Raw genomic sequence first — 23,852 nt, forward strand, 5'->3', positions numbered from 1 at the left:
GTACTCAAGCGTAAACTCCATGTGAAGGCTCACTAAAAGCGGTAGATACCTGCCATACCCCATTATAGTTTATGGGGTCTGCAGGTGTCCGTGGGCAACTGCTGTTTTAGCAGAAGCAGCACAAGTGTGAACCTAGCCTGAGCCATACTTAAAGAGGACCTTTCACCATATCTGGGCACAGGCAGTGTTATATACTGCCAGAAAGCTGACAGTGCGCTGAATTCAGCGCACTGTCGGCTTTCCCGATCCATGCCCGGTGTAAAGCGCTATCGGTCCCGGTACCGTAGCGCTTTACAGTCAGAAGGGCGTTTCTGACCATTAGCCAGAGACGTCCTTCTGCCTCGCGGCGCCTATCGCGCTGTGCTGTGGAGCGGGGAGGAACGCCCCCTCCCTCTCCTGATAATACTCGTCTATGGACGAGCGCTGTGAGCAGAGGGAGGGGGCGTTCCTCCCGGCTCCACAGCACAGCACGATAGGCGCCGCGAGGCAGAAGGACGTCTCTGGCTAATGGTCAGAAACGCCCTTCTGACCATAGAAGAGCTACGGTACCGGGCCGTAAGCTCTTCACACCGGGCACAGATCGGGAAAGCCGACAGTGCGCTGAACTCAGCGCACTGTCAGCTTTCTGGCAGTATATAACACTGCATGTGCCCGGATATGGTGAAAGGTCCTCTTTAAGTATGTTCAGTTACCAATTGAGCTACCTTCACTAAACCCTACTCACTTATTTTACCTAGATTTAGGCAACAGGATAATAATTAGGCGTAAAGAATAAGAAGATGAGTAGAGACAAGATACAAAACTTTACCATGTCTATCTTCATTACATACCTTCAATATCCCCAAAGGATTTGTCACTAGTATGTCCAGACAGCAAAGCATTCGGAGGCCAAAAATAAAGTGCAGTAAAGTAAGTCAAGTCAGACATAGGATGTCCAATAGAGGAGAGTTCGAAATCAATAAGAGCAATGACACGAGCCTGCAGAGAATTGTATAATGTTAGATCATATAGATCTACAGAGCTGCATTCACATTTTGTATTGGAAAGGACACTCCTAATGAATGTGAAGTCCAAAAGAAGTTCAACTAAAAGCAACTTTCTTCAACAGTATGGCATCATAGAGTACAGGGAAACGTTAATACCCCTTACTTCATCTTACCACACAGTTGGGGTACAGCAGTAGACCCAGTTACAGAGCTTGTCCAGCCTGGAGGACTGTCTCCACTTCTCATATGCACCAGCCCCATATACTACTCTTTCACACCTTACCATCAGAGGTCTTCAGTTACTCCTAAATTTTGTACCCAAATCTAGTTGGTTAAAAAAAAAACAAAAAAAAAAAAAAAAAAAACCACACCTATTTTTACTGTGGCATATTTTTTCCAGGATCTACAGTATGTCACTGAAGTGAGCTGCCTTAGTGACACATACATATCATGCAGGACTTTTCCTCCTGGACTATTACACCAGATACACTTTTTGCTGAGTAGACGGCTCATGTAAGAGACACCTACTGACCACAGGGAGTTCCATCAACCAGCCTCAACTTCATGGTTTATCAATATTGTATAACGTCTGCTGGTATAGGAAATTCAATGACATTAATTAACATTGAGACACAAAATGTTATTGTTTTGTGAGCAGAAAAAGGAACCCATTGAAGTCAATGGGAGGCTTTTCTTCCGTGCGGATTCTGACACGGATTTCGTGTGAAAATTGGCAAAAAACTCTGTGTGCATTGACCCTTAAGCACTTGGAGTAATTCAGCTTAATGTCTAATAAGAGGTGTCCTATGTGATTACACAAACACAGAGAAGAAAGTATTCTGGTTAAAGTTGGTTTTATACTGTGTAGAGCTGTATGTACTGGCCTGTATGCTATCTACGATGCTAGGAGAACAGGCCAATAAATCCAGCGTAAACAGACCGTCTCATGTCTGACTGTGACTAGTAGGATATTGGGGGTGGGAGGGGGATAACAGGAAGGGTTGCCAACATTTCTCCAACACTTTTTGTTCCAGAGCTTACCAAGACTCCTGCTGGTCTCCATTGCCTGGTCCCTTTGCATGCACAGAAAGCTACATTCAGCAACTCGCTGACTGCGGCCACTAAATGGCTGAATGGAGATTTCATGTGTGTCAATATGAAGCAGAATGTAAAAATTGGCAAGAGATCAAACATTGTCATAACGGGGAATGTTGGGGATTTGGTGAGTATGGCTGCTTTTAATTATTTCACTTTTTCTTAGCTTCTTAAGAACAAATTTATCCATTGGACAATCCCTTTTATATCAGAACTAGCAAACAAAAGTAAAATATTTGCATCAAACATCTGGTGGTGAAGATATACTTCTTCATGAGCTTAAGTAAAAAAACAAAGAACTACCTCAGTTTGATGGAAAATTACATTATCAATCCTGAAGTCTCCATGGATCAGTCTCTTCATTGTCATTGCTTGGCACATTGCTGAGTAACCAGTTTGCCAGCTGGTTCATTGCAGGTATATCTCTATGGGCATCCCTTTCATATTGCTTCTTCCATGTAGAGATCTATCAGATATAATAATTTACACAAATGGAACATGATGGAAAGTAAAATAAAGGTACCACACACCAAATAACATGAACAGACATTGAAGCATGGGTGAATTTTGTTCTTGGCCAGTGTATAGTTGACGGAGAGTTTGAAGAGGAGATGCATGTAAATACTTTCATACTGTAGGTCATAACTGCAGACAACCTACATATATATTATATATTACTGTACATATATCCCCTTGATGCACTACAGGCAGATTTCCGTCTCAGCACAACAATTAACAGAACATAATTAGGAATAGATGGAAATTGAATAGGAACAAGTTGAAAGGGGTGCAAGTGTCATAAAAACCAAACAATTTGGGATATTTGGGTTGAACCAGGCTTGTAATGAAGTGGTTCACCAATCTCAAGTCACTGGCAAGACTGCCCAGCTGCACTTGGAAGAGCCATCCAGTGGGATACTTGTTGCAGAACACAGCGTAGTGCCTCCTTCATTGTGTGGCTATGATGCACGCTCATTAATTGTAGAATCGCATGGCAGCGCTATACCTTACACCCATGAAATGAGGGGAGATGAGCAGCAGTGGAAGCAATGCCTTGTCCTGGAGAAGATGGTGACAGGAAACAATCCAGAGAGGAGAATCCAGAGAAGGTGGATGTGCCCTGCATGGTCTTGGAACCAGGACTGCAGAAATGGGGCTGAACTAGCACCTGGCCTTGTTGCATTTCTGGACTGTTGCTGCTGCCGCACAAGACATTGACCCAATGGGCCATGAAAGCCTTATCTTGCCTTTGCTGGGCCATAAATGCTGCTCCACGTGTCCATGGTGACGTCTACCTTTCCCCAGACTGACATATACTGACAGAGACAGCTTTCCTACAGAAATAATGGCAGCTGCGTATCCACCACCAAGGTTGAGGGCATGCCAATAGTTGGCAAATGCAGTGGAATACAGTAAGTGGTATGGCAGTGACTGTGTAAGCCGTGTACCGAGGTGGGCTCCCCAGGATACAGCGAAGTCACGAACAAAGGAAGTGAGTCCAATTCAATTTAACCAAGATAGGACTTTACTTAGTTTAGATAACCTCTCTTGTCCAAAAGAACACTCCCAGGTATTACATTTACACAGCCTGGAGGCTGGGACCCTGGTGTTATACAGCACGGTGCCCACTAGTGTGGCCTTCAATATACTCCAAGCTTTTACCTACATGCAGGCTGCGCCTATGCAGCTGCCTGTTACCTGTTATTACCCTATTACACAGGAATAGAGATGAGCGAACACTAAAGTACAGCACGGTGCCCACTAGTGTGGCCTTCAATATACTCCAAGCTTTTACCTACCTGCAGGCTGCGCCTATGCAGCTGCCTGTTACCTGTTATTACCCTATTACACAGGAATAGAGATGAGCGAACACTAAAATGTTCGAGGTTCGAAATTCGATTCGAACAGCCGCTCACTGTTCGAGTGTTCGAATGGGTTTCGAACCCCATTATAGTCTATGGGGAACATAAACTCGTTAAGGGGGAAACCCAAATTCGTGTCTGGAGGGTCACCAAGTCCACTATGACACCCCAGGAAATGATACCAACACCCTGGAATGACACTGGGACAGCAGGGGAAGCATGTCTGGGGGCATAAAAGTCACTTTATTTCATGGAAATCCCTGTCAGTTTGCGATTTTCGCAAGCTAACTTTTCCCCATAGAAATGCATTGGCCAGTGCTGATTGGCCAGAGTACGGAACTCGACCAATCAGCGCTGGCTCTGCTGGAGGAGGCGGAGTCTAAGATCGCTCCACACCAGTCTCCATTCAGGTCCGACCTTAGACTCCGCCTCCTCCGGCAGAGCCAGCGCTGATTGGCCGAAGGCTGGCCAATGCATTCCTATGCGAATGCAGAGACTTAGCAGTGCTGAGTCAGTTTTGCTCAACTACACATCTGATGCACACTCGGCACTGCTACATCAGATGTAGCAATCTGATGTAGCAGAGCCGAGGGTGCACTAGAACCCCTGTGCAAACTCAGTTCACGCTAATAGAATGCATTGGCCAGCGCTGATTGGCCAATGCATTCTATTAGCCCGATGAAGTAGAGCTGAATGTGTGTGCTAAGCACACACATTCAGCACTGCTTCATCACGCCAATACAATGCATTAGCCAGTGCTGATTGGCCGAATTCCGTACTCTGGCCAATCAGCGCTGGCCAATGCATTCTATTAGCCCGATGAAGTAGAGCTGAATGTGTGTGCTAAGCACACACATTCAGCACTGCTTCATCACGCCAATACAATGCATTAGCCAGTGCTGATTGGCCAGAGTACGGAATTCGGCCAATCAGCGCTGGCCAATGCATTCTATTAGCCCGATGAAGTAGAGCTGAATGTGTGTGTTAAGCACACACATTCAGCACTGCTTCATCACGCCAATACAATGCATTAGCCAGTGCTGATTGGCCAGAGTACGGAATTCGGCCAATCAGCGCTGGCTCTGCTGGAGGAGGCGGAGTCTAAGGTCGGACCTGAATGGAGACTGGTGTGGAGCGATCTTAGACTCCGCCTCCTCCAGCAGAGCCAGCGCTGATTGGCCGAATTCCGTACTCTGGCCAATCAGCGCTGGCCAATGCATTCTCTTAGCCCGATGAAGTAGAGCTGAATGTGTGTGCTAAGCACACACATTCAGCACTGCTTCATCACGCCAATACAATGCATTAGCCAGTGCTGATTGGCCAGAGTACGGAATTCGGCCAATCAGCGCTGGCTCTGCTGGAGGAGGCGGAGTCTAAGGTCGGACCTGAATGGAGACTGGTGTGGAGCGATCTTAGACTCCGCCTCCTCCAGCAGAGCCAGCGCTGATTGGCCGAATTCTGTACTCTGGCCAATCAGCGCTGGCCAATGCATTCTATTAGCCCGATGAAGTAGAGCTGAATGTGTGTGCTAAGCACACACATTCAGCACTGCTTCATCACGCCAATACAATGCATTAGCCAGTGCTGATTGGCCAGAGTACGGAATTCGGCCAATCAGCGCTGGCTCTGCCGGAGGAGGCGGAGTCTAAGGTCGGACCTGAATGGAGACTGGTGTGGAGCGATCTTAGACTCCGCCTCCTCCAGCAGAGCCAGCGCTGATTGGTCGAGTTCCGTACTCTGGCCAATCAGCGCTGGCCAATGCATTCTATTAGCCCGATGAAGTAGAGCTGAATGTGTGTGCTTAGCACACACATTCAGCTCTACTTCATCAGGCTAATAGAATACATTGGCCAATCAGCGCTGGCCAATGCATTCTATTAGCTTGATGAAGCAGAGTGTGCACAAGGGTTCAAGCGCACCCTCGGCTCTGATGTAGCAGAGCTGAGGGTGCACAAGGGTTCAAGTGCACCCTCGGCTCTCCTACATCAGAGCCGAGGGTGCGCTTGAACCCTTGTGCAGCCTCGGCTCTGCTACATCAGAGCTGAGGGTGCGCTTGAACCCTTGTGCACACTCTGCTTCATCAAGCTAATAGAATGCATTGGCCAGCACTGATTGGCCAGAGTACGGAATTCGGCCAATCAGCGCTGGCCAATGCATCCCTATGGGAAAAAGTTTATCTCACAAAAATCACAATTACACACCCGATAGAGCCCCAAAAAGTTATTTTCAATAACATTCCCCCCTAAATAAAGGTTATCCCTAGCTATCCCTGCCTGTACAGCTATCCCTGTCTCATAGTCACAAAGTTCACATTCTCATATGACCCGGATTTGAAATCCACTATTCGTCTAAAATGGAGGTCACCTGATTTCGGCAGCCAATGACTTTTTCCAATTTTTTTCAATGCCCCCGGTGTCGTAGTTCCTGTCCCACCTCCCCTGCGCTGTTATTGGTGCAAAAAAGGCGCCAGGGAAGGTGGGAGGGGAATCGAATTTTGGCGCACTTTACCACGCGGTGTTCGATTCGATTCGAACATGGCGAACACCCTGATATCCGATCGAACATGTGTTCGATAGAACACTGTTCGCTCATCTCTACACAGGAACAATTCAGTGTGTGTGACACAGGCATCCGGCGGTGTAACACCAGGGTTTACAATCTTATCACAATACTACTAAATTCTCCCCAAACCAAGTACAACTAAGCAAGTATAATAGTTGGTTAGCTTGCAAGCCAAACAGTGTAAAGTTAAACTAAATGTTGCTCCCAGACTTCCTTAAAAGTCCCTCTCTGGGAGATATAACTCTGTAGAAATCCTCTGTGACTTAGTCCTTTTATCAGACAGGTAGATAGTTCACCAGTATTGCAGCCTGGGGTGATGATTATACCTAACTAACTAACTACAGGCTTTTTACTCAGTCCCAGCAATATGGTGCAAAACTTGCAGTGTGGTGCGTGCACGCTTACTTCTGTTGGGTACCTTTTAGTCTCTGTTAGCATCAGGGTGAAGAGGAGCTCCTCGGACAGCATGCGGTCTCACTGACAGTCTCACTTCTCAGCCAAGTCTCTGACAGTAATCTTCTCCTTAGGATGGTGTCTGGACAGACTCTGAAAGTCTCAAATTCTCAGCTATTCTTGCTATGGCTTCTCCCTCCAAGGACCCTCTCTGCACAGTGATGTCTCCACAGCTCTCTCTTCTCCTCTAGAGTCCAGCACACTCTGACTCAAAATGGCTCCTAGAACCTTCCTACAACGATCAGGGTCTCCACATCAATCTTCCAGGGGCATACAGCCTTTTTCCTTTTACTTGTTATCTCGCAACAGCGACCTCTTGTGGTCAAACAACAAAATGTCAGGTTATGAAAACACCAACTCAATTACACATTGCACATTCACTACACAGGGGCTGTTTCACCCTCTTACAACTGCACCACCAGCAGCTTGGCCAGGTGCAAGTTAAGTTGCAAAACTGCCTAATGACTGGGCAAATATTGCTGTTTCCTGGACACACATTCTCTTATAGTTGACTGACGTTGGCGTTTAAGAGAAGGAAACAGCTGATAATGATGATGCCCATGAACATGTGTAGCCTGCCTACATGGAAGGTCACAGGGAAAGGAGTAGGATGGGCTTGCTCACTTTCCGGTGCCATTGCCAAGTCTATTTTCCCAAATAAGCTGATGATGCCTTCTAATGTGAGTGTATATGGATATACTATCTGCACAACCACTGTTAAATCCTTGGCAATGTGCAATGCAGAAGCTTATTGTTTGGCAAAATGCAAACAAATTTTTATTAATGGGAGATAACTGAATGTAGTTGCTGCCACCAACACCAATTGCAATAGAAACATGTTACCACCAATGCCTCTGCCACCACCACACCCCTCCAGTTTTCCCTATCTTTGCCCCAGGCAGGCTTTGATGTTGGGGCGGCACATTGGCTGGGATCACCATACCACCATCCTCTTCCTCTGATATCACCTTGTCACCCTGACCCAGTTGCCTGGTCCTATCTGCAAACAAATCATCATTGGCAATGTCATCATCTTCCCCACTTATTTGACTCAACATTGTCATGGCATTACTGCACACCCTCATGATTTATACCTCCAGATTTACCCCTAGTGCCTCTACCAAAATGACTAACAGAACTACAACCCTGCCACTATCACCTCTACCACCAACCTCTGACTCCACTAATTTAAAAAAAATGCTGACTGTTCTCATCCAATTCATCAAAAAGAAATGAAAGATTGCACTGACTAGGAGAAATAGCTTTCTAAGGAGGTGCCACATCAATAGGAGGGATCTGAGTCATTGAAGAAGATAAATAAGACATGGTTAAAAGTCCAGAAAGGACTTACAGTAAATTACATGTTACAACATTAGAAGAAGAGGAACACACAGAAGCCTGACACAAGAACAAATCACACTTGGATGCAATGTTCACCAGTGACTGACCCTTTGTTCACATCTGCATTCGGTATTCCATTCGTGGAGTCCACATGGAGACCCCCGAATGGAATACTGAACACAACTGCAAGCGCTGTGCAGTGAAATCACACGGGCCCCATAGACTATAATGGGATCCGTGTGCTTGCCGCACGCTGCCCGCACAAATTATGCAGACAGGAAAGTAGATTGTGAAGTACTTTCCTATCCGCATGATTCCTTGTAATTCTAGTAAGACAATGGGTTCTTTATTTTTATTCAAGTCTGTGGGTTGGGTCTCTATACCCACGGTTTTGAGTATTATAGCTTCAAGATGTAGTATTTTTTGTCATTCATTTGTATTAGTTTATGAAATTTTAACAAATTTATATTAAAAGTTATGTCATTTTATTACTGAACAACTTGTTAGATTTGGATACTTCCTTGAAGGGATCATTTTTAACGGCTTTTTGTTTTGGAAAGTCGCATCTTCTTCCATTTTTCAACCAGACAGAAAGCTACAAACATTTCTCCAAAATAGCAAGCCTATAGTACAAGTCATATTGCAACACTCAGGAAGGCCAGGGTTGGTATCACGGGTAATATCAGATGTGGCCGGTATTCTGCCACAGATGCATGTTAGAGAAATCTCTGAAGATGTGAGATTGTAATTCCCGTATGTAAGCTAATGGCAGATAGCAGAACGCGCTGACATTTCATTCCCTGCGTTCCCAGGTTGCATGTGGAGAGATGCAATGGAGTTGCTTCAGGTAGTTTATTTGTCTTTACCTTGAGAGATGATATGCCATACGGTCAAAACACAATTCCTTTCTCAGTTCTACAAGATGGTTGCTCAGTGGTTACAGACTGAATAACACATATCCAGGAAGAAGATGCAACAAGAAGGGAGGAGTAACAGAAACAGAGAATTATGGGAGAAAACTACTTAAAGAGCCCTGCACACAATATCAATGTCTATGCACCAGCATTGCACAAGATATGTAAAAACACTGTATGAAAGTCAAACAATCAAGCATGAATGATACAATATGAACAAGAATCATTACTTCAGCAATACCCCTGCTGTAACAGCATACTCCCCGTCTGAAATCCTTGGATTTCACTACTTAACATAAATGTCCATCTGGTATATTCTGGAACCCTGAAAGACAAAATGCAAAAACAAGGAAAAATAACAATAACTGTGAACATGTATTCAGGAACAGTTGAAAATATTGAATGCGTCAAATGCACGGTATATCGCTGTTCCTGGGATAGTCCAGTGACGAGTCAACTGAGTCAATGTACTTGCAATGTTTTTTGCTTGACTCATTCCTCGACAGGTAACAGGAGGACAGTCTCAGATACAGGTCTGATGAATGTCTTGGAGTCACCTTGTCGTGTGATGGTTACTTCCACCTTACGGACTCTACCATCCTCGCTGGGAAAGATTTTTGAGATGAGTCCCATAGGCCATGCATTTCTTTCCACTTTCTGGTCCTTCATCAAAACGACATCTCCCACCTGTAAGTTAGGTTTAACCTGCTGCCACTTTCTTCGTCCTTGAAGAAGAGCCAAATACTCCTTTTTCCATCTGCTCCAGAAGCAATTGGCCAGATGCTGAACGTGTTTCCACTGTTTCCGATAGATGTTTCCAGATGAAAGTTCTTCAGGTGGACTAGGAACAGATCCGAGCTTCTGAGTGAGGAGAGTCGCTGGAGTAAGAATAGCAGGAGAATCCGGGTCCACAGATACGGGAACAAGAGGTCTAGAATTGACAATAGCGGAGACCTCGGTTAGGAAGGTAGTTAAAGTCTCATGGGTGAGCCTAGAGGAGTTTGAGTCCATAAGCATACAGTCCAGTATTTTACGGGTAATGCCTATCATCCTTTCCCATGATCCGCCCATATGAGATGCATGAGGAGGGTTAAAGATCCATGTACAACCGTTGTCGGCCAAGTAGTTCTGAACTGGCTCAGAGTTGATTTGCAGTTCTCTGCAAGCTCCTGTGAAGTTGGTTCCACAGTCGGATCTCAATTGCTTTACTGGTCCTCTGATGGCAAGAAAACGTCTTAAAGCATTGATAAAACTCGAAGTGTCCATGGATTCTATAACTTCAATGTGTATGGCGCGTACACTCATGCATGTAAATAACACTGCCCATCGTTTGCTCTCAGCATGACCACCTCTGGTTCTACGAGCAGAGACTGTCCATGGCCCAAAAACATCCAGACCAACGTAGGTAAATGGTGGCTCAGTGCTGGTCCTGTCAGCTGGCAAGTCAGACATTTGCTGTTGCTGCAACTTTCCTCTAGACTTGCGACATAGCACACAGTAGTGAATTAATCGAGCAATCTGCCTTTTTGCACCTACTATCCACAGGCCTGCAGCTCTTAAAGCTCCCTCAGTGAAATGTCTGCCCTGATGCTTGACTTTCTCATGATAATGCCGTATGAGCAATGTAGTAACATGGTGGTGAGCAGGAATAATGAGAGGATTCTTTTCAAATGTCTCTAACTCGGCCTTGTTCAGGCGACCACCTACCCTTAGCATACCATGTTCGTCAATCACTGGCTTTAAGTTGACAATAGGGCTGTTTTTAGGAATGTCCAGTTTGTCACGGAGACATTTCAGTTCCATGTGAAAGGCACTCTGCTGTACATTACGTATCACTAATTTCTCACTTAGTGTAATATCTTCTGCAGAGAGGGGCTTGTGACAGATGTGCCAACCATGACATTCAGAGTTATCGTTCTTGGTGTGAAAACACTGTGCAATGTGAACTAACCTTGCGATGGTGCGTACAAGCTTCAGCCATCTAGAAAAGCGTTCAAAGCGGTGACAGTCAAGGCCGGACCTCCTTACAGACCTGGTGATGAGGGTACTCACTTCAGGACGAATCTCAGGATCATTGTCAGGATCTTGAAGATTGAAGACGTCTTGACCAGATGTTTCTTTTCCTTCGTTCAGCAAGAATTCTGGACCTGTTAACCAAGAGGATTTAGCAAAGGCACTGACCGATGATGGTCTGGTGGCACAATCTGCAGGGTTGAGATGAGATGGAACATAGTGCCACTGCTCAGGTTTAGAGGATTTCCTAATCCTTTCAACGCGGTTACTAACATAGACGTAGAAGCGTTTTGTCTGGTTGTTTATGTAACCCAGGACAACCTTGCTGTCTGTATAGAATTGAACATCGTCCACATGAATGTCCAGCTCATACTGTATAAAATCTGCGATCTCTACAGCCAGTACAGCGCCACAAAGTTCAAGCCTCGGGATCGTATGTTCAGGTTTAGGGGCTAGTTTAGCTTTCCCAAACAGAAATCCAATGTGAGCTTTAGTGCAGTTGTCGATTACCTTCAAGTAGGCAACAGCTGCGATAGCCTCAGTCGATGCATCCGAGAATATGTGGACTTCCCTTCTCTGGCTTGTGGTGAGAGATGCTGGAGTGTAGCAACGTGGTATGTGAGTTCTGTCCAAGGCATGTAGGGATTCTTTCCAGGACTCCCACTTTGGCTGCTTGTCATGTGGCAGTGGAGCATCCCAGTCCTCAATCGTCTCTGAGAGCTGCCTAAGTAGGAATTTGCCCTGTACAGTCAATGGTGCTACAAATCCCAGTGGATCATACAGGCTATTCACCACTGAGAGAACTCCACGCTTAGTGAACGGCTTGTCTGCACAATTAACCTGGAAGCCAAGAGAATCGTTTAACAAGTCCCATCTCAAACCCAGACTTCTCTGCACCGGAGGATCGTCTATGCCTAGGTTTAAGTCTCTGAATTCTGTGGCATGATCGCTGGGCTGGAAAGCTTTCATGACAGCAATACTGTTGGAGGCTATTTTATGCAACCTCAGACAGGCTCTGGACAGCATACCTTGAGTCCTTCTCAGCAAGTCTATGGCTTCCTCAGCAGTGGGCAAGGACTTGAGTGCGTCGTCCACGTAGAAGTCTTTTTCAACAAAGTGACGAGCATCCTTTCCAAATTCTGATTCACCATCAGAAGCAGTCCTTCGTAGGCCATATGTTGCAACCGCAGGTGAAGGACTGTTGCCGAACACGTGCACTCTCATGCGGTATTCAATCATTTCCTTGTTGGTATCACTGTCTCTGTGCCACAGAAACCTCAGGTAATTCCGGTGGTCTTCTCGTACAATAAAACAATGGAACATTTGCTCAATGTCAGCTGTAATGGCAACTGGCTCCTTTCTGAATCTCATTAGCACCCCTACCAGGTTGTTGGTCAGGTTTGGACCCGTGAGGAGAACGTCATTCAGAGATACGCCATGATGTTTGGCACTTGAGTCGAATACCACCCTGATCTGCTTGGGTTTTCGTGGGTGATATACTCCAAAGGAAGGAAGATACCAGCATTCTTCATGCTCTTGCAGAGGTGGAGCTGGCTCTGCGTGATTGTTACGGAATATCCTTTCCATGAATGCCACAAAGTGATCTCTCATCTCAGGCTTGTTTCTCAGCGTACGTTGCAAGGAGATGAATCTAGATAATGCTTGTTCCCGGTTGTCAGGAAGTCTGGCCCTCCCAGTCCGAAAGGGTAAAGGTGCAACCCAATGGTTAGATTGATCTTTGAAGCATTCACTGTCCATTATTTTGATAAAGTCTTTATCTTCCATGGATAAAGCTACTCTGTTGTCATCTTGTGTTATGTAAAACACTGTGGCTCCTAAGTCGTCATAAGGTGTAGGGACGATGTCTGGTGCCCTTTTTAAGTTAGGAAGATGCTCCTTTGCCTCATAGTGATGAAGGCATGGCTTGAAGTAGGTTGTGCGTCCATTGTTGAGCACAAAGGTTTTAAAGGAGTTCACTTGAGATGACATGAGACTCTTATCCTGACATACATTGCCAATGATTACCCAACCTAAGTCAAGTCTTTGTGCATATGGGGCATCATGTGGACCATTGCATTGTTGACGTACCTTATGTACTCTGAGAATGTCTCTTCCGAGCAAGAGCAGGATGTCAGCATTCACATCCATAGGAGGAATCTCCTTAGCCAGGTGTCTCAAGTGGGAATGATGATATGCAGCTTCCGGCGTAGGAATTTCTTCCCTATCATCAGGCATCTGGTCACATTCAATTAACGTTGGTAGGGATATGTGAATATTCCTGTTAATTGGAGAGATAACGTATCCAGTGGCTCTCCTGCCAGAAGTCTCTATGCGACCAGAACAAGTGTTAAGAGTGTATGGTATTGCTTCTCCTTCTATACCGAAGATCTCGAAGAACTTAGGCTTTGCTAGAGACCTGTTGCTTTGTTCGTCTATTATGGCATACATCCTTATGGCCTTTTCAGATTGCCCTTCTGGGTAGACATTCACCAAGCACACCTTGGCACAGCACTTGGGACCATTATCCTTGCCACATACTTCCATGCAGGAGGAGGAGACAGTGGTAGTAGCTGAAACTTGAGCCGATGGCTCCCCGCCATGCGCAGTGACGGCTTTAGATGCTGCTTGAGGATGTGAGTTGTCAGATGAAGAAGTAGGATGCATGGCTGCGACATGTTTGTCGCTACTGCATTCAGTACACTTGATGACAGCCTTACAGTCTTTAGCAAAATGTTTTGAAGAAGCACAACACTTGTAACACACTCCTAGCTCCTTGAGCATGTCTCTGCGTTCTTGCAAAGTCTTTGCCCTAAGTCCTCTACACTCTTTCAGGGGATGAGGCCTTTTGTGGATAGGGCACGTACTATTAGGGTCTTTATCTCTAAGGACAGGAGTGTCCTGTTTGGTGGTGCAGAGTGCAGCGATTGGGACGTCTGTCTTCCTAACAGATACTGTTCCCCTTAAGTCTCTACGTTTGCTTGTTTCATACCTTGAACATGATGATGAAGCTGGTAGAGAGGATTCTGTGAAGTCAAAGCTGGGATCATTCTTTTTCCGAGCTTGGTCACTGATAAATCTGGAAAAATAAGAGAAAGGAGGGAAGGACACATTGTGGTCTCTTTTGTATCTGGAACCTAGGTCGGCCCATTTTTCTTGCATGACATATGGTAGTTTGGATACCACTGGATTAACACCATGAGATGTGTCAAGGTAACTCAGACCTGACAGACGTGGGTCCATTTTGGCTAACTCTAATTCCTTTAGTAGGTCGCTCAGATCTTGAAGCTTGCGGCTGTCCTTGTTGGTGATTTTTGGGAACATATGAAGTCTCTTAAATAAGGCACTTTCTATAGCTTCAGAACTGCCATAAGTCTGTTCAAGTCTCTCCCATGCCGCAGCAAGACCTTCCTCTGAGTGGCCCGCATGAACTGCTCTCAATGTCTTTATACGTTCTGCAGAATCTGGGCCTAACCAGTTAACAAGCAAGTCAAGTTTTTCTTTGGCAGTGAGGTTAAGATCACTGATCACTGCTTCAAAGGTGGATTTCCAGGCTCTATAATTCTCAGCATGATCATCGAACTTTGAGAGACTATTGTTTATCAGCTCCCTGCGTATCATATATCTGGCAAAGTCCGACATGTCTGATCTCCCACCTTGTGTCACCAGATTAACTTGTGATATCCCTGGGACGTATAAATTCTCTGGCATATGGGGCCGAGATGAATCGGGGTGAAATGATGTAGCATAAGGGTTGAGCTGTGGTTTAGTTTCTGGAGGATCTGCATGTGTGATGCTGGAAATTACCTTGCTCTGGATAGGTGGCATCATCTGATGCTTCACAGGTACAGCCATGTAGTCGGTTTGGAGTGGTGCTGGTGCATGTAACTTAGCAGGCGGTGCAGGAGATGATTGCTTCAGCACATAATTGGCAGTGCGGTCAGCTGGGTCTTCCACTTCTGCAGGGATGGAGCAGTCTAGGTCGGCGTCTTGATCTAATGCTTGTTCAAGAACCTTTAGCTTGGCTAAGGCAGCTGCTTCCTCCCTTTCCATTTGGAGAATTTTTAGTTGATCTTCTGTCTCTGCTTCCTTCTTCGCCATTTCAGCTTTTGCCTCTGCTTGCCTTTGCGCCATTTCTGCTTCCTTCTTCGCCATTTCAGCTTTTGCCTCTGCTTGCCTTTGCGCCATTTCTGCTTCCTTCTTTGCCATTTCAGCTTTTGCCTCTGCTTGCCTTTGCGCCATTTCTGCTTCCTTCTTCGCCATTTCAGCTTTTGCCTCTGCTTGCCTTTGCGCCATTTCTGCTTCCTTCTCAGCAAAGGACCGTCTGACACTGGCCTCCTCTGCGTCAGCACGGATCTCAATAAGCTTATCGTGTAATGCTGACCTTCTGGAACGAGAGGATCTGGAGGATGACAGCGTATGTTTGGATGAAGTAGACCGATGGGACCTTACTTCTTGTAGGTGTGCGATGCGGAGTTCTGCCTTATCTCTGGCGCTTTTCACTGCGGCATCTTTCGTTTGGAATAGGTTCTCCCTCTCAGTTAGCTCTGCTATAGCATCATCAAAATCAGCGTTACTCAGGAATGTGACGTATTTTGCAGACAGTCGCTGATGGCGTTCATAGGCGGCAGATAAGCGGTTTAGTGTGGTGACCAATTTTGCTGCGTCACTGTCATGGCGTGAGAGCGCTGCTATATAGTGTTCAGTTCTTCGCCATAATTCATCAATATTATCACAGAACTCTTCTTTAGTTATTTCAAAGTTCTCTCTAATCTTTTGCGTGGGTTTACTGACACGTTTTAATCGCTCAATTTGTACATCCTGAAACATGGAGTCTGTTTCCTGCACATCTGAGTCCCTGATAGCAGGATGCACTGTCCCAGATGCAGTGACAGGGGAATCCACATAGCTCCTTGTGGACATGGTACCTTTGTGTGGAAAATGTCAATAAAGATGGCGCTGCCCCTTATTTCACTGTGGTGAGGAGAACATGTGCTCAAGATGGAGGACAGCTGTGAGCTCACCTGCAGGCTGTGTGGCGTGCTGCAGATTATGCTGTATTCTCACTGTGCTTGCTTGCAGGCTGTCTGTAGATCCTGCAGGAGCTGCAGATATAGCTTGTTTTAACTAGAAAGTTGTGTTTTGACTATTCTGCCACAGATGCATGTTAGAGAAATCTCTGAAGATGTGAGATTGTAATTCCCGTATGTAAGCTAATGGCAGATAGCAGAACGCGCTGACATTTCATTCCCTGCGTTCCCAGGTTGCATGTGGAGAGATGCAATGGAGTTGCCTCAGGTAGTTTATTTGTCTTTACCTTGAGAGATGATATGCCATACGGTCAAAACACAATTCCTTTCTCAGTTCTACAAGATGGTTGCTCAGTGGTTACAGACTGAATAACACATATCCAGGAAGAAGATGCAACAAGAAGGGAGGAGTAACAGAAACAGAGAATTATGGGAGAAAACTACTTAAAGAGCCCTGCACACAATATCAATGTCTATGCACCAGCATTGCACAAGATATGTAAAAACACTGTATGAAAGTCAAACAATCAAGCATGAATGATACAATATGAACAAGAATCATTACTTCAGCAATACCCCTGCTGTAACAGCATAGCCGGATTTCAGGGGGTCCCTGGGTCCCAAATGTGCACAAAATTTCCTTTTTGATGTCCCCGACTACCCGCCCCCACTCTGATATCTGACAGTGACAACAGACAACCAGGCTTCGGGGGTAATCGTTGCTCTTTTTACTAGCAGGACGAGTTGATACAAATATACAGATGACGGAGTGATTCTTCACATACAATACAGCGATCTTTTTAGACAGTGTCCACTTAATCAGGTGATGGAGCTTTGAGCAAGAATACCTTGGGCTTGGTTAACTCGTAGTTGCTTTGGAAGTTAAACTTGTATATACTTGTAAGGATGGCCTGTATCCAGGGGGTTAGACCTCAACAAAGCTGGGTACACGTATATAGAAGAGGAGATACAAGTTGTCGACGGCGGGGGACCCTCAATTTCCGTCGGACTAGCTATGGGCTCCTTAAATATAGATTTGTCCCAAAGACTTACTTGAATAGAGAGATATGTGTGGAGTTCCCAGATGTATGGATAACAGGACGGCCTACTCGTAGAGATGTGGAGCTTCAGAGGAAAACACTCTCTGAGGAACATCTTGGAGGCAGAGGAAAAGACATCTCTTCTTGGAGATTCAGAAGAAAGTATTATCTGAGAAGAATCTTGGGTACAGAGGAAAAGACGTCTCTGTTACAACTTCCTGGAGACTTAGCTGCCATTTTTACAGCTTCCCATGTGCTCAGCTCCACACCAAAGACAAAAGACCAAAAAGTTCCCAACCCCCTCTCTAGAGAGGGCAGTCACTCAGCTCCGCCTCCAGGCCAGCCAAGCTGTTACAACTTCCTGGAGACTTAGCTGCCATTTTTACAGCTTCCCATGTGCTCAGCTCCACACCAAAGACAAAAGACCAAAAAGTTCCCAACCCCCTCTCTAGAGAGGGCGGTCACTCAGCTCCGCCTCCAGGCCAGCCAAGCTCCCTTGAGTGGTCCTGGAGGTCACCTAATTATAATGGACACTCCCTTTACAGTGCCAGCTCAAATTACATTGCAATGGTAAATATAGGCAGGTGTAATACACAAAAACATCCACAAGATGGCGCATTAATAGACCCCCCTGTGTGCTGGCTCTGGAAAAATAGAAATGAAGGAATGAAGGGGGAGTAAACGCTTTACTTTATATGCAAATGTCCATATCATCTCGGCCTGAAAGGACTATAAAAGGGAATTGGACTAGCAGTACCGGGACATTACAACATGGTGAGAGCCATATATGAATCACTGTCTGAGAATATTGACAATACAGTCATTACTACCTTAACTCTTCCTAGATCTGCTGCGACTTTTTCCTTTCTTCCTTGCTTTTCCTCTGCTTCCTTCCATTCCTTTACTCATCCCCTACCTTAAACATCTTTTATATACTATTATATAATTGTAAGGCTGAGCTCATATGTAACCCATTGTTTGATATATATCACTGCATGCGGTCTTACTGACATGTAATTCATGGTCTCTGTGCGCTTATCTTTCAATAAAAATATTTAGAAACTAAATATGAATTTTATCTTACCTGCCCCAGGCAATATCCTTTTCCTTTATCATATCCGGTAAGATTTAATGTGCGTATGTTAAATGAATGGAGCCGGGCAAGAGTTTCAGAGAGGGCAGTGTACAAGGCTGACCTTTCTGCAGGGCTGACATCTGGCAGTCTTGAATTTCGGAAAATGCGTCCCTGATAAAAATAAAGGTAACCAATTAGTCTGTAAAATATAGAAACACAAAGTGTAACTATAAGGGTATGTTGACACTGAGTTTTTTTGCAGGTGCCAGCAAAATTGGATCCCATTTACTTCAAAGGGAGTCGCTTGCTTTTTTTTCCCACTAACTAGTAGTGGAAAAAAGAAGCGACATGACCTATCTTACCGCGGATTCCGCAACTGAGTCGGCTGCAGTGTCTGCAGCTTGAGACACTCTCCTGTTTAGGCCCATTCATTCAGATCTAATCAGGAGGGGGATGCCATGATGGAATGTCGATGCACTGAATATGCTATACAAAATGTTGATTCTTCTTAGAATACTTTACTATTTGAGTATCCCGATACCCACTGTTTTCCGGGAATTCCAAAAGAAGATGATGTCTTTTTCTATGGAATGTCTGTAAACCCAGAGTGGCCCTACACACACTCTTCAAAGCAAGGGACAATGGAGGTATGGGAGTACTGAATCTGTATCACTACCATTTAGCCATTGCCTTGGGTCAGCTTAAATTCTGGTTTTCATCGACTCATGATAAATTATGGCCGGCTATGGAGGAGATTAAGTGTTGGGAGGATTTCTTGTTATCACTCTGATCCTCCATACATTTGCCCACCTCTGCGCCACCGGCTACTGCTCGGGCTTGGCGTGCTTTCTGTGCTGTTTCAGACAGCGCTATCCCTAGGGTCTCCCTGAACCTGCCTCTTACAACACTACCGCACGTGGTCCCACTTCTCTCCCTAGATGTGTGGAGCAGCTGTGGGATAAGATATATGTCTGACCTATACAGTGGTGGTATTACCTACAAATGAAAAGTTTACTTATACCAGGTTGGTTTCATATCTGTCTGAGTCTCCCTCAACTCAGGTACATGTGCTGCAACCTGCTGCTGACCTGTTGCACCCGCTAACTTCCCCAGCCACATATCATACTAAAACTCTGTATCATACTGTAAACTTAGATTCTACTTTTCAGAAAACCAAGCAAATATGTTTCTGGGAAGACAACTTAGGCAGAAGATTTCAGGCCAACTGTTGGCGGGAGGCCATTAGGTGGACAAAGAAGTCCACCATGTGTGCCTCACATTGGAAGCAATATAGCAAGTTTCTGCTACTTTGGTACTACCCCCCTCCCCTGTAACCCTGTAACTTGCTATATTGTGTGGCATATATGTGCTTGTATATGATACAGCCTTAGCTTCAAGCAAAACATTAAGAAACAAGATCCTGCTCCTCTGAGCAACTGAGTAAACAGTAATAAACCAACTATATGTGTTGCTCACTAACAGCCTCACAAACGAATGAACACAACACTGTCTCAGCAAACTCAGAATAACAGGACAGACACAGACGCCTCCCTTCACTCCCTAGATCTGCCCTGCCAATCTATTGCCTTTGCACGTCACTTCTGGTTTTCCCCGGAAGTGATATAACATACCCCCTTGCAGCGCCTCATGTGTGTCTTATGCTGTGAATGCCAGATAAATAGATAGATAGATAGATAGATAGATAGATAGATAGATAGAGTGAAAGGTGACAGGCAAAGTCCCACTATATCAGCCCCAGGTTTCTGAACTATGTTCGGTCCAGGGTGGGTCTGGAGTAGTCTTCAGCCCAGGTGTGGTACTAGCTAAGCTGTTTCCTACATGTCCCTCTAGTTGTTGGAGAGGCTGTGGAGGAGTTGGCTCACTATTTCATGTTTTTGCACTACCCACTCATGGGTGGGCAGACCACTCAGCCCCATTAGTCATTATAGGGTGGCCCGATTTTCATTAGGCCTGTTTGTTTTTTCCTTCTTTCTTCTCCCCGCTTGTTGAGAACTTTCCCCTCACGGCCACAACTTGGTGATTGCACCTTCATACTTGCTATGTTTAGCTACTTCTTGTATCTCTGGATTAAAATGTTATTGGAGTACATCTCACTATGTATTCATCTATATACTTGATGTTCATCTCAAATATTTTGTACTCTATACCTATGTGGATTGTGATGCCATGAACATATCCTGTGTATCTTGTTTGACTTTCTGTATTGTATTCATGCAAAATTTAATTTAAAAAAACTATTGACATAAAAACAAAACCAGAAGAAGATTGTAAACTGGGTGTCTGTTGGACATAAGGGGGCCACTAGAAGAAATTTCACATTAAACATCACCGGGTGAAGAGACTGCCCCAAAAAAGGCATGCAATGGAAGATTCTGAAATGTGCAGGAATTTTAGAGGCTCTAAAAAACAAAATTTTAGGCTGCACTACATCAGGTAAACATGTAGAAGAACACTGTCTAAAGCAGTGGTTCTCAACCTTTCTAATGCCGTGACCCCGCAATACAGTTCCTCATGTTGCGGTGACCCCAAACCAAAAAATAATTTTGGTGGCTACTTCATAACTGTAAGGGCTAGTTCACACAGGGGGCGGTATAGCGGATCTATAGCGGATTTAGGCACTGAGAGTGACGCGGGGAGCCGTGTCACTCTCGGGTCAAAACACGCTTGCCACGACTGTCGCGGCTCCCCCCCCGGAGTCGGCTCAAATTAATGGGACGACTCGGGAGGTTGCTACCGCCAGGCGGACGCCACGGGTCACCGAGCTGTGGAATCCACCTGAAGAAAGGGCAGCCCACTTTTTTTTTCTGTGAGCGTCAGCATGCCGCTCACACAAAAATCAAGCCTGGTGGTCTAAATAGACCTCCATTGTGAGAGGGCGGATTATGACGTGGATTTCGCACCATAATCTGCTCCCTCTGTGCCTGTGTGAATGGGCCTTAATTTTGCAACAACCCATACCTCCCAACTTTTGAAAAGTAGAAAGAGGGCTAAAATGTGCGGCGCGCACAGCGCGCCGTGACAATTTGGCTCCGCCCACTTTTATGTTGACTCCGCCCGTTCTCATTCATTTTTCCCGTGCTCCCACACAGTATAATCCTCCTACAGTCACCCGTAAATTATATGTCCCCCCCTCCATCTCTCCCCCAGTTTCATATAACCTCTTCATCTGCCCCGTTTCATGTCCCCTCCATCTCTGCCCCCAGATTCATGTCCCCCATCTCTGCCCCCAGTTTCATGTCCCTCCATCTCTGTCCCCAGATTCATGTCCCCCCTCCATCTCTGCCCCCAGTTTCATGTCCCTCCATCTCTGTCCCCAGATTCATGTCCCTCCATCTCTGCCCCCAGATTCATGTCCCCTCCATCTCTGCCCCCAGATTCATGTCCCCCATCTCTGTCCCCAGATTCATGTCCCCCATCTCTGCCCTCAGAATCATGTCCCCCCATCTCTGCCCCCAGATTAATGTCCCCCCCATCTCTGCCCCCAGATTCATGCCCCCATCTTGCTCACACACAGCCTGAACCCCACTATTATGCTGACACACAGCCTGAAACAACCCCATCTTGCTCACACACAGCCTGAACCCCTCTATCATGCTCACACACAGCCTGCATCCCCTCCTATCATACTCACACACTACTTGCATCTCCTTCCCACCCCTTGCTTACACATACTGTCTCTTCTCTCCATCTTACCTTCCAGTCTCCACTCACTGCAGCCTTCCCTTTTTGTGTAACTCGGCACTGTACTGAATAGCTCCGCCCACACCAGAGTCCGATCACATGGTCATGACATCATCACAGGTCCTTTACCCCACTAGGATCTACCCTGCTGCAAAGGCAGCGCGGCTTCTCAGCGGCTAAAGCCATCGGAAATATGTATTTTCCGATGGCTTTAGGCGACCCCTGTGTTTTGGTCGTTCGACCCCTGCCGGGGTCACGACCCACAGGTTGAGAACCGCTGGTCTAAAGAGTTATTCTGATTTTTATTTTCTAATGATAGGTATATATTTGCCACATACAGTCCTATGAAAAAGTTTGGGCACCCCTATTAATCTTAATCATTTTTAGTTCTAAATATTTTGGTGTTTATAACAGCCATTTCAGTTTGATATATCTAATAACTGATGGACACAGTAATATTTCAGGATTGAAATGAGGTTTATTGTACTAACAGAAAATGTGCAATATGCATTAAACCAAAATTTGACCGGTGCAAAAGTATGGGCACCTCAACAGAAAAGTGACATTAATATTTAGTACATCCTCCTTTTGCAAAGATAACAGCCTCTAGTCGCTTCCTGTAGCTTTTAATCAGTTCCTGGATCCTGGATAAAGGTATTTTGGACAAACAATTCAAGTTCAGTTAAGTTAGATGGTCGCCGAGCATGGACAGCCCGCTTCAAATCATCCCACAGATGTTCAATGATATTCAGGTCTGGGGACTGGGATGGCCATTCCAGAACATTGTAATTGTTCCTCTGCATGAATGCCTGAGGATTTGGAGCGGTGTTTTGGATCATTGTCTTGCTGAAATATCCATCCCCGGCGTAACTTCAACTTCGTCACTGATTCTTGAACATTATTCTCAAGAATCTGCTGATACTGAGTGGAATCCATGCGACTCTCAACTTTAACAAGATTCCCGATGCCGGCATTGGCCACACAGCCCCAAAGCATGATGGAACCTCCACCAAATTTTACAGTGGGTAGCATGTGTTTTTCTTGGAATGCTGTTTCTTTTTGGACGCCATGCATAACGCCTTTTTTTATAACCAAACAACTCAATTTTTGTTTCCAAAATGAAGCTGCCTTGTCCAAATGTGCTTTTTCATACCTCAGGCAACTCTATTTGTGGCGTACGTGCAGAAACGGCTTCTTTCTCATCACTCTCCCATACAGCTTCTATTTGTGCAAAGTGCACTGTATAGTTGACCGATGCACAGTGACACCATCTGCAGCAAGATGATGCTGCAGCTCTTTGGAGGTGGTCTGTGGATTGTCCTTGACTGTTCTCACCATTCTTCTTCTCTGCCTTTCTGATATTTTTCTTGGCCTGCCACTTCTGGGCTTAACAAGAACTGTCCCTGTGGTCTTCCATTTCCTTACTATGTTCCTCACAGTGGAAACTGACAGGTTAAATCTCTGAGACAACGTTTTGTATCCTTCCCCTGAACAACTATGTTGAACAATCTTTGTTTTCAGATCATTTGAGAGTTGTTTTGAGTAGCCCATGATGCCACTCTTCAGAGGCGATTCAAATAGGAGATCAACTTGCAATTGGCCACCTTAAATACCTTTTCTTATGATTGGATACACCTGGCTATGAAGTTCAAAGCTCACTGAGGTTACAAAACCAATTTTGTGCTTCAGTAAGTCAGTAAAAAGTAGTTAGGGGAATTCAAATCAATAAAATGATAAGGGTGCCCATACTTTTGCACCGGTCAAATTTTGGTTTAATGCATA

General features: G+C 45.4%; 1 protein-coding gene and 1 pseudogene across 1 annotated transcript in view; one reads left to right on the forward strand and one right to left on the reverse strand.

Annotated features, from left to right (window-relative positions):
• The window catches only part of TMEM108 (transmembrane protein 108), a 515,125-nt gene that overhangs the window by 39,804 nt on the left and 451,469 nt on the right, over nucleotides 1-23,852 (forward strand). The gene's annotated exons all lie outside the window — the stretch shown is intronic.
• The window catches only part of LOC142201097 (acyl-CoA dehydrogenase family member 11-like), a 49,812-nt pseudogene that overhangs the window by 5,970 nt on the left and 19,990 nt on the right, over nucleotides 1-23,852 (reverse strand).

The sequence above is a fragment of the Leptodactylus fuscus genome, chromosome 4, assembly GCF_031893055.1.
Source record: "Leptodactylus fuscus isolate aLepFus1 chromosome 4, aLepFus1.hap2, whole genome shotgun sequence".
NCBI classification, from domain to species: domain Eukaryota; kingdom Metazoa; phylum Chordata; class Amphibia; order Anura; family Leptodactylidae; genus Leptodactylus; species Leptodactylus fuscus.